The sequence below is a fragment of the Macrobrachium rosenbergii genome, chromosome 4 (assembly GCF_040412425.1).
Source record: "Macrobrachium rosenbergii isolate ZJJX-2024 chromosome 4, ASM4041242v1, whole genome shotgun sequence".
Lineage (NCBI taxonomy): Eukaryota > Metazoa > Arthropoda > Malacostraca > Decapoda > Palaemonidae > Macrobrachium > Macrobrachium rosenbergii.
This window is the reverse complement of record NC_089744.1, coordinates 69,867,850-69,885,973: the sequence shown is the minus strand read 5'-3', so window position 1 is coordinate 69,885,973 and position 18,124 is coordinate 69,867,850. Positions and strand designations below refer to the sequence as shown.

Sequence of the window (18,124 nt, the reverse complement as noted above, 5' to 3'; positions counted from 1 at the left end):
TTAGACTTGTTTAACGTGGCTAAGAACCAGTTGGTTACCAACGGGACCTACAAATTGTGGAATCCGAACATATTATAGAGAGAAATGAATTTCTATCACCAGAAATAACAACTTTTCATCAGCTGGCCGGAGAGTCGAACAACACACAACTCTACTGATATAAGGAAGAGCTTATATATATATATATATATATATATATATATATATATATATATATATATATATATATATATATATATATATATATATATATAGATATATAGAGAGAGAGAGAGAGAGAGAGAGAGAGAGAGAGATCTATTGAAGTGAAGTGAGAATATTGAAGGTAAATGAAAGAAAAAGGTTAAATTCTTGAGAGGAGTTGTTTGAGTAGTTTATGATGTGTAGAATGAGGAGAATGGAAAGGGTGAGGAATGAGAGGAAGTATGTAGAAGCAGTAAAAAGGTTAGGGTGGGTGAGAGGATTGATCAGAGAGTGTTAGGATGGCTTGGTCATGTGGAAAGAATGCAGAATTTGCAAGTTTTATGGGGGTGGGGGAATATGAGATGGAAGACATAGAAAAGGCTAGATAAATGGCGAGAATGAGGTACTGGATGATTAGGGGCTTAATATCCAGGAAGAACGAGAATACATGCAGATTAGAGGTGAATGGTGCTGTTTGTTTAGGGAGGGGCCGGTTTTCGATGTGTTGCTGATGAGCCTTCTATGTAAATGTAGGAAGTGGCAAATTATGCGATGGTTTTATGCACAGGGTTTTTGCTTGTTTCTCTGGAGACAACCCTGATATGGGAAACATGTATGTGTGTGTGTATATATATATATATATATATATATATATATATATATATATATATATATATATATATATATATATATTTTATATAAATTTATATAAGAACAGTATGCTTAATAGCTTGCAGCGTGCTTTGTCCTCTATCTACTTCAGCCTAATCCACTATGCAGCGTCATATGTCATCCATTTGCTTATCGACACCGAGGGAAAATAAGTCAGAGCATAAGCTCCTCGTGAGTGCATTTGCCTGATCACTGTAGTGTAGGGATTTCTATTTTATGTAGAAATTCGTTGCTGGAACATCAGGAAAGGTATCTGTACACCCTTTAATGTGGAAACTTACGTATGAGAAAATTAAATTCACTCTTATTTCTTCGCTTGTGGTATATTTTTGCAATAGTTTTATGATCAGTAGTAGGTATATAGAAAAGATACAAACATAACTGACACGTATCTACACATGCTATGCACATGAATGTATTTATGTTAGGTTCGTTAATTAATTTTATCATGAACAGTTAGTACATACTTTTACATATTACGATGAAATGTAGTTTTATGAGTTTGATAATAATCTATTTGTAGTCGCGGTCTTTAAGAGCAACATAAAAAAACAGCAATGTTAATGATAATAATGTGAGTGTGGAACTACGTCTAGATGAAGAAGCCACTGAATGTTTCCAAGTTAAACTAGGTGAAAAGATGGATTAAAGTAATTTAGTTCGCTCAGAGAGAGAGAGAGAGAGAGAGAGAGAGAGAGAGAGAGAGAGAGAGAGAGAGAGAGAGAGAGAGAGAACCAAATTACAATTTATAACACCAGATATTCTTGATTATACAGTGTTTGTCATAATTCCACAGCCGAGAGGGATTTTTATTCCTTTGCGTAATTCATATTCTTTCTGATTTATATTCTAAGGTTTTCGTTTCACTGGACCCCTGTTATTCAAGGCCAAACAAAAAGGAATAATGTGTCGTGAGTCATCGTCAATGTATACAGTGTAATGCTTTATTTTTGTTGGAAGTGGAGGGTACACTGATCTAAAGTTGCCAGTTACGCTTTACTGAGTATCCAACCATTCGCAGTGTGTTATCACTCCCCCTGAAAGTTGCAAGTCATGCTCAGAAGCCAGAAATCGTTTAAATATTCGTTTTCTTTTGTTAGTCATTACTGGATAGTGCTTTCAGGGTCGTGCAAGGAGAAGCACGCAAAGTCGGTAGGAGCTATATCATATTAGTGTACTTTACTTCAACGGCAGTGCTACAACATTTGTGAGTGCATTCAAGTAGAATATAAATAATAAGTTTTTATTTTTATTTACTGTTAGTTTGTAAGCGGTGCAATGTAGCCTACAGTACAGCAGAGAAAATTACGATTGTCAAGACGCGAGTAAATTTTAAGATGTCATGCTAAGTATCATAAAGTTTTCTTTGTTTGATACTGTGCTAATAGAAAACGAAACAAAAAGGCTTATTTTGAGATAAACTGAAATCTCTCTCTCCAGATATTTTTATTTGAAAATGTAAAGGTTTTTACTTTAATTATTTGAAATTATGATTTCGCAGCTTTTTACGTGGTATTTATGAAAATATTTTATTCGTGAGTTTAGCCTATTTATATACCTTACTTTTGGTAGTTTATCTTCTAACCCTTGGCAATTATTGAGCCACTTTTCGATTTAACAGACATTAGCAGTAGCACCATGTTAGTTTTGGTATTTTAATCACCAGTTTACTGAAGTGTAAATGTAATGTTTTTTTTATTGAAATGGTGTAAATGATTATGAACGAAACTCAACCCGGCAAGTCAGTGTAACGGGCACGAGATTAAAAGAAATGAATTCAAGATGGTTATCCGTTATCATCTTACGAACACCAGGCTTAGCAGTGAGTAACAATAGCTTAGTTCAAGTGTGCCAGTAGAGTGTAACCTTCAGATTTCTCGTGAAGTATTTAGAGATGAGGTTGTTAGACCCACTCCCTCATATTTGACCCCAGCAAATATCAGTACTAGTTAACAGCTGAGTGGATTGGTGGGTGTTAGTCCAGGAATGATCCACAGACTTTCTTACATGTAAGCTGAACTCTGCACCATTCTTCTCCGGCACCTACAGTGGCTAGTTGAACTTCCAAAAAGTCGTCTTTTGGGTTGCCACATTCCTAGACAAAGTATATATTTATTGTCACGAAGTGATCAAGTACCTGGTTATTACACAAATAATAAGACCAAAAAATTTACCTCACTTCAGCCAGATACTTGAAACCTCATAACAAAAATATTAAGACTGAATACTCTAAAGGTACAGTGATCCCTTAAAACTTGCTTAACACTTGAAAAATCAATCTAAATTTATAAAGTTATGGGTGAGGTAACAACTGATAAGCTATAAACAGACTAGGGTAAAAAGGGCATCACTCCATCAACTACTATAATTGTTTCCCTGGTTCTAATTCACTTTGATAAAGGAGAACTAGACAGCTATATCACTTACCATGAATACACACACAAATATCTCTAATCACTGGTGGTCAAAATGAAACACTGTGGTTTTAAAACTTTAAACAGACAAATTTATTTCTAAGTTCAAAAGTTATGAGTTCACAATGTCAAAAAGATTTACTATTACTTGACAACAGTGTAAGATTTAAGCATTTTTAACCAAGATTAATTCACAAAACTTTAATTTATCAAGAAATCAATTTAATTCAGCAAAATTCAAACGATTAACACTCTCCAGATTATAATGTAAATCTTAATAATTGAACTCAACACAAATGTTCACTGAAATCTTAATAATTGAAATCAACATAAACTTTGGGAAACACAAGCACATGATAATAATATGGAAACACAGGCATAATAAAAAAGTCATATGCAGAAATAAATATACCAACAGTAATTTCACTAAGACAAAATGTGTTTAAAGGTTATATCAATCTTTCAAAAAATTACCTTCACTTTTAAAAAGGCTAAACTCACGTCTTTTTAAAACTTCCTCAAAGACAACACTTCAGTTTTCAGCATAATTACAGTACAAGCAAATAAGCACATTACCTTACTCCTTTTGTAATATATAAAACACACTTTCTTTCACAATGGTTGAAGAACACAAATATTTTGGAACCATTCACAAAAATATTACATTTCGTGGGAGAGTTTTACAAAACTTATATATTCAGGAGAGCAACCAGTGTACACCCTGATATGAATTGAGAGAGAGAGAGAGAGAGAGAGAGAGAGAGAAAGAGAAAGAGAAAGAGAGAGACTTCTTGTGTCTTTGAGACCCCTTTACAGACTAACTCTTTTAGTCCAGCAATCCTGCTTATATCTTCAAGCCTAAGTTGCCAATTAGCCACTTCAGATCTTAGAATAACCTGAGCCCCTTTATTCTACATTCTAGAATACCCCCCAGAATACATAGAACACCTTCTTTCACAAACAGAATATATGAATACTGAAGACATACAGTATTCTAAGGTCTTAAAAGAAATCATGCCTGGGCTCTTATCTAAATGATTGGCATTTCCCATTCTGGTTGGGCACCTGCATACACAAAAGTCCATTTGCGAGTGATCTGCGGGTAAAAACCCTGTCAATCCCTTGTCAGATCTTATCTCTCCTCTTGTATCCTCGGCGGACACACATTCAGCTGTGCAAACAGCAAACATACAGCAAACAGGAAATGTGTATTTGAACTGGTTCTCAATTTAGCTCTCTCCACAGAGATTAAAACTTTAACTCTCACGAACACAGCATGTTATAAACATAAATGAATATACAACAATTTATAAGCATTGCACAACATTACATACATTACAAAGTCACCTCAATACACCTCACAACATATGAAACAGCTGAAAGAAAAATCACATCAAAATACATAACATGTATGTCATCTGTAAGAAAGAAAAACCATCTCAAAATCATATTATAATAGTATATATATATATATATATATATATATATATATATATATATATATATATATATATATATGTATGTATATATATATGTGTGGCATATATATATATATATATATATATATATATATATATATATATATATATATATGCTATTTCTATATATATATATATATATATATATATACATATATGTTTATATTCATTACATGACATCTTAGAAGATAGCTGAACCAGCGTTTTGCTCTGACTCGATTTCTTTTTTAAAAACCATTTTGTTATTTTTCTGGGGTTTCAAATGCTGTCGTGGCTACATAGTGCTTAATGCTAATGCCTAAACGTATTTTCCAGGTTGTCACCATGGCCTCTCACCACCATCACCATGGATCAGGGCACCATCATCACCATGGCCACAGAGATAAAGATCACCATCACCATCATCGTCAAGGCTGGGAGGGAGACAGCGATGATGAAGTGCAATGTAACCACGAGGAAGGAATAGGGAAGTTGACACACGTTGACTTATCGAGTGACCCGTTGTTTCAAAAGAAGGACTGGACACTCAGTGACTGGATCGAGTTCACTGACAAGATGGTGAGTATTTCTCCGTGTTTTCAGCACTATGAAATTGCTCCATTTTGAAGCTGTAGCTTACTAATTTATGATAAAAGACAACTTATGTGGAGGTAAGCACTTAATCCTAACCTATAGGTTTAACATACAGATGTAGGTTATTGTAAAGGACAGTGAACAAACAGAAAGACAGACGTACAATAGATACTTTCTGACTAAATGCAATTGCTGAGCACAGGCATCCGCTCACTGAACACTGAAAATCAGAAAGACATAAGCACTGAAATGCACCAGAACTTACTATATAAGATGTCCCTAAGGGTGAATTTATAAAGCCAGTTATAATCTTCATTCATGTAAACCACTGAATGATGGAACTGAAATTCTGGGAAGCTCAAGAAAACTGTATTACATTGCAGAAGGAGCATCTTGGAGACATAAGGAGACATTTATTTCCTGTCCTTTGTCACGTTTTCATGATAAAGTTGTAAGGACGGGATTGAGTGACATACTGGCTGGGTGTTGACTGGTTTATTGGTGGTTCCTTACTGAATCAATGTACAGAATCTTCGAAGTTGTTATTGGCCTGAGGTGTTTAAGCCGGCCGAAAAGTAGCATCTACACACAGACAGAGCAAAAACAGAGGTAATGTTTCGGGGCATCTGTGTTTGTTCAGGAGACAAACAGATCAGTGATTGGAACGAGACAATAAACGTAGTCCAGTGATAAAACATGCCATATATCAGTGGAAAGGCCAGGAAATTCTACATATGGCCAACTTGCATTTGAGATTTGAGACAGATTAACCTGTTGAGCTTGTTTTCTTTGGTGACTTCCCGGAAATTAGTCACGCCTAAAATCACCACGCTTTTTCTTTTTTACAATTTATACGGTCATATCACACATTGTGTATCGATAGTTTCTTCATCAAAGACTTAATATTGATTTTTATGCTTATAATTCGTACTCGTTCACTTAAGAGTAGGAATTTTATTAAATGATAGGATAAAAACTATTACTACTACTATTATTTTATTTCATAAGACTACAAAATACTGAATGAAAAGCTCTTGTACAAACATGCACTATTATTCTTTCGAATATACAACAATCTTTAAAGCATTGCACAACACACATCCATCTATGTACTCGTGATTGTGAAAAGAAAAATCAAATGTTAAACATTCTCATCTAAGAAACTGATTTGCAAATCTGTTTGTTTCTTTCATAGAGGTAATCAATGATTTCATCATCAAATTATTTCTCAAAAATTTAATGGATTCTCTTTATCCTCAACTGAAAATTTCATATTCATCAGCAACAAAAGTAAAGGGATCTCTCTTTCTTTTAAAGTCCAGTCATTTTTCTGGCAATGAGAAGTTATCTTAATGCTAATGCCTAAACGTATTTTTCTAGGTTGTCAAAAGTGGCCTCTCACCACCATCCTCATGGATCAGGGCACCATCATCACCATGGCCACAGAGATAAAGATCACCAACACCATCATCGTCAAGGCTGGGAGACACAGCGATGATGAAGTGATTTATCCACGAGGAAGGAATGGGAAGACATACGCCTGACTTATCGAGTGACCCGTTGTTTGAAAAGAATGACACTCAGTGACAGTGTTGTTCACTGAAAGATGGTGAGTATTTCTGTTTTCAGCACTATGAAATAGTCATTTAGGCATCAATTTACAATAAAAGACAACTGAAAATCGAACCTATGCAGATGTAGGAATTATAAAGTCAGTGAACAAACAGAAAGACAGACGTACGTGATACTTTCTGACTAGTGTTGCCAAATGATGTTCACAACACTTTCAGAAAGACAAAGCACTAAACACCAGAACTTATTATTAAGATGTCCCTGAAGATGCATTTTATAGAGAGTTTTATAATCTTCATTCATGTAAACCACTGAATGATGGAACTGAAATTCTGGGAAGCTCAAGAAAACTGTATTACATTGCAGAAGGAGCATCTTGGTTAATGAATACAATTTCCTGTCCTTGTCAGTATTTCTATAAAGTTGTGAAACGGGATTGGCAATACTGGCTTGGTGTTGGCTGGTTTATTGGTGGTTCAGAAACATCGATGTACAGTTTGAACAGATGTTATTGGAACTTATGAGTACATGATTAGATCTACACACAGACAGAGCAAAATGGCAATGCAAGTAGGGCATTGTGTTTATCAAGACAAACAATAGGTTTGTGAGAGAAACAGAAACGTAGAAAAATTGTAGTGGAAAGGCCAGGAAATTCTACATATGGCCAATTGTTCCTCTTTTAATGTCAATGCAAGCATAAAAGATATGAAATGGTGAGACGTTTGGCGTCTTCACAAACGAAACATACATACAGTTTGATAAGAAGATTGATGGAACATTATGGTACACATGATTAGAATGCTTGCATGGCAATGCAAGTAGCATGATTGTACAAATCGAGACAACAATGGTTAGAGAAACAAACGGAAATACTGTATGTAGAGTAGGGCGTTCCTTGTTCCCTCTTTGTCTGCGACCCTAGGAAGATATGACACACGAATGCACACCGCCAGACAGGAATCGGTGCGATGGATGGACTGTAGTGGGTTGAAGGTATCGATGCGAAATGATTGCTGGACAGCCAGCTGGCGAAGGGGGGCTACGGGTAGGGGAGGCTGAGGGATGACGGCGCCGATCCGGGCAGGAACTCGAGGGGACGGTGAGCGGGTTGAGGGTAATGTCGGATGATCCTTCGGTAGCCAGCTCGAGGGGGACGGCAGCAGGCTGAAGGATGACATCGGCTGGTCCTTCATTGGTCAGCTCGTCCGGTAAGAGTTCGGGGGCGGCTTCAGGTTTCCTGGAGGAGGCGTCCAGTGCTCCGGTGGTGGGGTGGGTCATCTCGGAGGGTCGGACATCTACAGTACTTAGAGCTCGGGAACGGCGGGAAGCGGCGAGGCATCGAAGGGGCTGTTGGCGCGTGGGTCGTCATCTTGGGTCTGCCGGGTCCTTCGTGTCACTCCAGGGTCACCAGTGTAGGACGGGATTGAGTGACATACTGGCTGGGTATTGACTGGTTTATTGGTGGTTCTTTACTGAATCAATGTACTGTTGTTTTAGATTTAGCTGGCCTTGTGCCAGCACGGGCTCTTGCTCCTAGAGCAGCCCGAACTCAATGTTGATGTTGTTGTGAGATGGGTAGGTTAATGGCTTTGTTATGATACATGAAAGTGATTTTGAGCAGCCCGTATCAATGTACAGAATCTTCAAAGATGTTATTGGCCTGTGCGGGCCGAGAAGTAGCATCTACACACAGAAAGAGCAAAATAGAGGTAATGTTTCAGGCATCTGTGTTTGTCGGCAGACAAACAGATAGCGATTGTGAGAGAGACAATAAATGTACAGTGATAAAACATATATCAATGGAAAGGCCATGAAATTCTAAATATGGCCAATTGCATGAGATTCAGACAGATTAACGAATACAGTGCAGGAGCATAATATATGTGAAATGGCGAGACGTTTGGCGTCTTCACAAACAGAAATACACAAACAGTTTGATACAGAAGATTCGTTGGAACATTATGAGTGCATGATTAGAATACTTGCATGGCAATGCAAGTAACGGTGATTGTACATATATCAAGACAACAATGGTTAGGGAGAAACAGACGGAAATATTATATGGTAGAAGTTGCGTTCCTTGTTCCCTCTTTGTCTGCGACCCTCCAAAGATATGACGCACGAACGCACACACGCGTGTGTTTGGAAGAGACCGCCATCGGTGCGACGGATGGGTCTCTTACAAAGTCAACTATGACATGCAAAGCTAAAAGGAGAGTTTCCTAAACATTCTGTGGGCGAAAGCAGTGCCTTAGAGACACGAGAAAAATCATAACATAAAGAGAGAAATAATAAATATGTGAAAATAAGTGAATTCATTTTGGCACATGTGATTACTTCATTAAAAGATAGTTTTCTACGCTCACAAGTAACTTCTGGTTATTTGTTACTTCAGTTACAATGATATGTAATTAACCATAATTGATATTCTTAGTACGTGTATATATTTTTTTTATAACAAGGCATTTCTTGCATTCTTTTTTTGTAGCCGGCAAGCAAATCCCGAGGCAAACCATCACTGAAGCTCCTACAGTACGTTGGGGACCTTCTTCCAACAGAGCCAGCCAGGATTCTTGTGCCTCTCTGTGGAAAAACACCTGACTTACGATGGTAAAGAGCTGACAGTTTTCTTTACGGACAAAGATTTAATCTGCATTGCATGAACAGTAGATGAGTTATAGTTATTTACTTGTAAATGTGTTTGTAAATACACATGCGTATGAAAATGATTGCCGAAGGACAGCAGTTGGAAATTGTAGCACGTTATTATTTGCTTTTACGTATACTCATAGCCGAAAAAACATTGTAAAAGCCAATATATGGTCAGTAGCATAGGCAAATTTTTATAGTCATGGTAAATACTCATATACTGAAAATGTACATGTGTGTGTTATAGATTCTTAAAGCTAAAAATTGTATATCTCCAGGCTTTACGAGCGTGGCAATGAAGTTGTGGGAATTGAAGGCGTCGAGAAGCTAGTATCCGAGTTCTTTCAAAATCACGATAGTTTAACCTACACGGTTGAAGACTGTTCGTTTGGAAAGCTGTACAAGGTAAGCTCAAGTAAAGGTAGTGGCATGTCGATTTAGTGATAGTTTCATGTCAACCTTAACTTTCATAACTGTTGTTTATGCTTGGAATTGAAAATTATACTCTTGACCTTATTGCTGTAGCAGATCCACTAGGTAGTACGATAAAAAAAAAAAACATAATCAGCCTTTTATAACTGAATGGTAACGAGGTTCATGTCTGCAAATGAAATGAAATGAGCTTCATTGAATCGTATCTATGTAAATCTTAAATGGGAAGAGATTCTTCGGAAGTTTTGATTGAATTTAAGCGAGTTAATCTTGAACTTACGTACTCCGGCAAATAGGAAAATAGTTTTTTATCATCTTAAAATTCCTTTTATACTTGGTCTGTATTACAAAACCTATCCATATACCTTTTGCTGTATCCATTGGCTGAACCATATATCCCAAATAACTGAAGATTAGCCAGTGTCAAGGTTTCATAAAACAAATCAATGGTTAAAGAGATCAAGCAAATGTTTGTGATGATTTCACTGTAAAGGAGAACCGAACGTATTTCTATCTTTGCAACTGGAAGAATATAGAAAAGGGAAAAGTAGACTGACATAATAAATCCTGCCAAGAAGAATTGTTATGCAATATGTCCCCTGTAGGGGGATAGTGCCGTCATTGCTCCACATGCGGTGCACTGTAGGCATTACTTAAGATTCTTTACTGCATCCCTTCGGCCCCTAGCTGCAACCCCTTTATTCCTTTTTACTGTACCTCCGTTCATATTCTCTTTCTTTCATCTTACTTTCCACGCTCTCCAAACAATTGATTCATAATGCAACTCTTAGGTTTTCCTCCTGTTACACCTTTCGAACATTTTTACTGTCAATTTCCGTTTCAGCGCTGAATGACCTCGTAGGTCCCGGCGCTTTGGCTTTGGCTTAAATTTTATATTCTATTGTATTCTGTACAATCTGGCATAAATGAGACAGGTATGAATTAACTATGGATTGAGTTAATTAAGGGTAGAGGAGGAGCAGGCTGCGAGATTGCCTAAACACTAAATTGGCTTTTGGTCTGTTTGATTTTTGAGTTAATTCTGTTCTAAATATTATGTTAGGCAAACAGAAATTTCATTTTGCACTTGAGAGGAGTGAATAAGTTTAACAAGGTTGATATCGTCTGCATATTGTATATATTATCTTATTTTCTAAAGCAAAAATCATATCACTTGTAAAGATTAAAACCAGCCCTGGTTACAGTCAGTATTCTAGGACCATTGATATTCTATACTTAGTAAAAGCACCAGCAAAAAGTACCCTTAGAGCCAATTCTTGAATGTTAGTTGCCAAATAGTTTTATTAGTCACAGATGCCTTTCAATATCCTTTCCTTAAATTTCATCTTCGGTTTCCATTGCAGACCGCTGATGATCGTCTGAAAGTGTATGCCTGTGACGTGACGAAGATCCTCCAAATGCACTTGGACAATTTGATGCAGTCTTCGATTGGGGGGCATATTCAGGCATCCATAAGGACGATCGTCAGAAGTAAGAACACTCCTTAACTTTCTTGTAATTTATTTTGGGTGAGGCAATAAAAGTCAGTGTTATTCTCTAAAAGTGATCTCATATCGTATTTTACGCAACGTTCGCTAAGTCTTTAACGCGCTGCTTGATGGACTGACCTTTGTTTGTTGCAATGTTAATCACTTGTGTGAGGTCAGATTTTTTTAGTTCTTGCAGTACGAGTTGCGGGACGTTTGTAATTTAAGTTATAAATAGATTGATAAACAGAACTTTGAGCGAATAATCAGTCATATAAGGATTTCATTGGAGAAATATTAACCAAATTGTTAAAAGTGACGCGATCCTTGTAGTATCAGTAATGCAAAAACTAGAAATCTTAGGACGAAGTTTGGAATTATATTTTAGTGGATAATTATTGTTAAAAGACAGATTCAAAGCACCATGAGTAGATTCTTACTTGAAGTGCCTTGATATATAGTGTCGTCTTTGCTCTAAATTTTTTTTTTTTTAAAGAATTTTACCCTCCCTTCATTTTAGAATCCCCATGACTTTTAATTTTATTTTTCGTCCTCGAGGTATGTGGAAGTCGTGACAGGTATGCTTAAGCAAGACTACCGGTACTTCGTCGAGCTGTGTCATGATGGCCCTTCTGATATGGTGTCAGGGCCATCGAACGTCTCACTGAGGGACCTCAAATTGCATTTTGGTAAGGATTTTGATATGCGATGAAGACGCTCAGTGTATTTATGAAAAGGGTCTCTGTTTCATTCAAAATGGCTTCTCATACACAGAAACTCTCATTAGATTCTTGCGCTTGCATTAACGTTTTATTAGCAGTTTCCTTATTTTTGTATCAATGTTATAGAGACAGTGGCAAACTGTTTTGAAATGACTGATACAGCAGTAAAGTCATTTTCGAAGGTGGGACTAAATTACATAATTCGTGAATAATGAACTTTTCCGTTTGGGCTAAAAAAAGGAACAGTGGAAGTTTAATTATGATACGACACTGGCATTCTAGTTTGAAGTTCAGAATCATTTATTTGGGAGCCGACGAAAGGGCGACTTATGTCTGGAGGAGGTGGAAAAGTGACGGAAGTGAATAATTAATGAAAGACAAATCCTCTTGAAAGATGGGAGGTTGCAGGGGTCAGGGATTGTACAGAATAAAGTTTCTCCTGTAATGTTAGTCGAATTAAAGTTGATACTCAAGGAATGCAAGGAATACTAAAACCAATATGAGATAGCATAGTATTTTTTTTTCATAGCCAGTGGAGGGAATGACAAATAAATGTTACTTGGAAAAGGGTAGGGAATCCTGATGTTGTTGATGAAGTAACTGTTTGTCGTTCTTCACCGCAGATAGGATAAGGCGTCATGTATTTTGAGCAGGTGGAAGGGAATGCAGCGAGAGAAAACTAATTATTCACCGAATAAATCCATTTGATACTCAGATTTACACTGATGTGTGATGTTGGCGTTAAAGTTTTGGTGGCTTCTGGAACAACATCCGACTGTATTATAACACGTAATGCTATAGAATTCGCTCTGATCTCGCTTCTAATGGAATACTGAAGGGAATGTCAAAGAGCCTAATCAAATTAACATAAAATGTGTCGCATGTGTACAGCCTTGCGCAGATAATTAGATGAATATACGTACTTTGATATATATATGTATGTACTGTATATATATATAATATACATATATATATATATATATATATATATATATATATATATATATATATATATATAATGTATGTATATATATATATAAAGGCCATAAAACACTGTTTGATAACCATATATATACTATATATATATAACGTAAATATATATATATCTTCATATCATATGTATTACATTAAAAGACATTCATATATATATAAATATATATATATTGAATATATATATATATATTTATTAATTACTATATATATATATATATATATAATATATATAATAGTGTTTTATATATATATATATCTTCATATCATTTATATTAATGTATTACATTAAATATATATATATATATATATATATATATATATATATATATTTATATTAATATATATATATATATATATATATATATATATATATATATATATATATATATATATATATATATTTATATTAATATATATATATATATATATATATATATATATATATATATATATATATATATATATATATATATATTATAGTCACAAAGTGATCAAGTACCTGGTTATTACACAATTGATAAGACCAAAAAATTTACCTCACTTCAGCCAAATACTTGAAACCTCATAACAATAATATTAAGACTGAATACTCTAAAGGTACAGTGATCCCTCAAAACTTGCTTAACACTTGAAAAATCAATCTAAATTTATCAAGTTATGGGTGAGGTAACAACTGAGAAGCTATAAACAGACTAGGGGAAAAAGGGCATCACTCCATCAAATACTATAAGTGTTTCCCTGGTTCTACTTCTCTTAGATAAAGAAGAACTAGTCAGATATATCACATACTTTGAATACACACAAATATCTCTAATCACTGGTGGTCAAAATGAAACACTGTGCTTTTAAAACTTTAAATGGACAAATTCATTTCTAAGTTCAAAAGTTATAAGTAGAGTTCATGATCTCACAAAGATTTAATATTACTTGACAACAGTGTAAGATTTAAGTATTTCTTAACCAAGATTAACTCAAAACTTTAATTTATCAGTAAGTCAATTTAATTAAGCAAAATTCAAACAATTAACATTAACCCCAGATTATAATGTAAATCTTAATAATTGAAATCAACACAAATGTTCACTGAAATCTTAATAATTGAAATCAACACAAATATTCACTGAAATCTTAATAATCGAAATCAACACAGATGTTCACTGAAATCTTAATAATTGAAATCAACACAAATGTTCACTGAAATCTTAATAATTGAAATCAACATAAGTATTCACTGAAATCTCAATGAAACCAACACCAACAAAACACTAATTAATCACCAACACAAACTTTGGAAAACAATGAAATTATAAAGACATGAGACGTATGATAATAATATGAAAACACGGACATATAAGAAATTAATATGCAGAAATAAATATACCAACAGCAATTTCACTAAGACAAAATATGTTTAAAGATTATATTAATCTTTCAAAAGATTACCTTCACTTTTAAAAAGATTAAACTCACCTCTTACTAACATCACAAATATCTTTCACCAAGACAACACTTCATTTTTAAACATGATACAATACAAGTAAATACGCACATTACCTTACTCCATTTTGTAATCTATAAAACACACTTTTTCACAATGGCTGTAGAACACAAATATTTTAGACCATTCTCAAAAAATATTATATCTCGTGAGAGAGAGAGAGAGAGAGAGAGAGAGAGAGAGAGAGAGAGAGAGAGAGAGAGAGAGAGAGAGATCTTACTGTTACCAGACTCCTTTCCTAACTAACTAATTCTCATCCACCATCATCTGTTATGCCTACAAACCTGGGCTGCTAGTTAGTCATTTCAAATCTTAGAATAACCTAAGTCCCTTCTTCTACATTCTACATACCCAGAATACATGGGGTACAGAATAAGCACAGTATTCTTTGGCTTGGGAAGGAAATATGTTTGGCCCTTTATCTTAATGATATACAGATCTCTTCCTGGCTGGACACTTGTCCAAACAATGGCCAATTTGCGAGCGATCTGCGGCCAAAAAACCCTGTCAATCCTTGTCAGATCTCTTATCTCTCCCCGCTTTCCCTGGATAGATACATGCTCAGCTGAGCAAACAGCAAACAGGATGTACTTATCTGAACTGGTTACCAAAATATCTCTCTACAGAATCTGAAACTTTAACTCCCACGAAACATGGTATGTTATGAACACAAAAGAATATCTAGCATTTATAAGCATTGCACAACATTTACTTACATTATAAAGTCACCTCATTACACCTCACAACACATGAAATAGTTGTAAGAAAAAAACATATCAAAATCATAGACAATACATCAAAAGCACAGAACAAATTTTACTTTTACAAAATGGTTATATATATTATAATATCATATAATAATATATATATATATATATATATATATATATATATATATATATATATATATATATATATATATATATATATATATATATATATATATATATATATATATATATATATATATATATATATATTATATATATATATATATATATATATATATATATATATATATATATATATATATATATATATATATATATATATATATATATATATATATATATATATATCATACACACACTATCACTGATGTACTTAGATATTTTCCTTTGTGTAGCTTAAAAGTGAATCAATCTGCAATGCAGTGTCTTCCCTATTTCTTGTAGGTCCCGAAAGGCATCTGCGCTTCCTGGAAACGAGGGACATCTCAAAGGAATGGGGATTCGACTCATTTTTCAACAGTTACATCATCATAACACCAATTAAGAAGAAGTAATGGACATGTGATAGTTCAAATTAATTTCTCACATAGATATTCAAGAATGTGCTTTTAAACTATATTTTCATGATAAGGAAGGAATATAGAAGCTTATTTTTGTAGCTTGAAGATGTGTAGCTTTCACTGATGTTATTGATGATTGATTGAGGTTCAGTGGAAACCATAATGATACTTCCTGTGGTCGAATATCTGAGTTACAAGGATCCTTTCTGAAAGCAATTTTTGAGCAAATGGGGCTTCGTCCCGAAGAGATTTGAGGTATTCGACAGATGAGTGGGTTCAGTCTTCGGTCTAATATTGTCTAGTGACAGCTGAATATGGGTAAACGGGAGCTTCCAAAAACGACTCCTATATTATTGTTATTATCAATATTCTGTCATATTTTGCAAATAAAGAAAAATGGAGCTAGCTATAATATTGGCTTCCACGGCGTAAATTTCAGTCTTTGAAAAATAAAGAACAAAAGATGATGTCAGTAAGTCACACATACTATACAAGCAAAATTAACAACACCAGTCTTGTTGTTGTGATAAATTTAGTTAACCACTGCTTTATCCTTTAAAATAATTCTCATCGAGCTTGATATGTTTTAGAATAAAGGCCTCTGTGGGTCATCTTAATTGTTATTATATAATTCTACAAGCATTAAACCCTTATAAGGTAGGATAATAATATAAGGGTGGGACCGACAGGAATTTGATTTCTCTTTTATTTCATTCTTGCTTATGTAGCTCCTGAAAGGAAATTTGGCCAATATATTCTTGTATTCACCTGTATTCACTGCCTTGGAAGCTGGTAAAACCATTTTCAACCCATAGGCTGAAGTAAATGCGTACATTTCAGTCTCCGATGGGAAATGGGCACAAAGTAAAGATGTTTTTTCAGTCTGGATCATGGTGAGATTTGGGAATGCTGTTCTACCTATATTGAAGGAAACCGATGGTTTGGGATAGATTCCTGGGAAATTTAGTTTGATTTGAAATGCAACAGAGTACAGTAGTGCTTTTTTTAGGTTTATAATTTGTGTAATTTACAAGATTCCTTAGTTTTTAGTACCATGAATGTAATTTTATATATAACTACTGTAAAACATCAAATATGTTGATCATTGAAAATTATGAAAAAATAAAATAAAAAATGTTTCTTTGTTCTTCCAGAAATTCTGAATTGTTTATTTGAACTACTTACTGTGTACCGCCAAAACTACTTTCATATTTTTGCTGGTTATCAAAAATTGTAGGCCCGGCGACAATATTGATTGTTTTTCCCGGTGCAGTCACAAATGAAGAAGGTGCCTCTGCCAGTCTTTTGGGTTTAAGTTTCGGAAAATTTTAAGGTATTTCAGTGATGTGGCCTTGGTCATCTCCAGTTCAGACGCTTATCCATGTAATCTCCAGTAATTTTATAATCTATTCTTGATGGACTGGTTACTCAAGACTACCTTCATGGTAAATATTAAGTTAAAGAAAGGAAGATTTTTCACAGTAACGTTGCCGTGTTGTAGGCAGTGTCTGTCTGGCTCACACACACACACACACACACACACACACGTATTCATAAATGTATGTATATGTATGTATGGATAAAGGGTAACTTCACAGACACTCCTACTGACCGTTATTTGGGCCGTCGTAGGAGCCATTTATATGTTTGAATTAGAATTTATAGTTTTATTAGTAACTAGATCTTTATCATCGAAGCAATATTGGAATACGTACCTCTTCTTTTCCCGATTATCACTAATTTTAATTTATTTTTAATTCCTAGAGCAACCTAGGGAACAACTGAGGGACATCGCCTTCTTTCAATGTCTTGGCTACACCTTAACTTCACCAATCGGTGATGTTCAATCATGTCAATGCGTTTGCTTATGCATAAATTGGTATTTAGCTCTAGAAGACTAGCTTCGTTTCATACAAAACACAGTTGGTCGATATAAGCTCGATAGCATTTTGTCTTTATGTTCATATTTGCTAGGGTTCTGTTAAAAGTAGCATGCTGTATCTGGATCTACAAGGGTTTTTTTTTTAATGGTATTTAGTATTTTCTCCTCTTTCGCTGTGGTACTTGACAATTCACGCAATTACTTTCATTTGAGGTAGATCCTGTTATCATGAAAATAACCACACTTTGGCCATATAAGCTCTCCAGTTCATTTAT

At 34.7% G+C, this 18,124-nt stretch overlaps 1 pseudogene; it reads left to right on the top strand.

The window, feature by feature from the left end:
* The first annotated feature begins 1,893 nt into the window (after window positions 1-1,893).
* On the top strand, window positions 1,894-17,124 carry LOC136835619 (probable thiopurine S-methyltransferase; annotated as a pseudogene).
* Window positions 17,125-18,124: the final 1,000 nt, after the last annotated feature.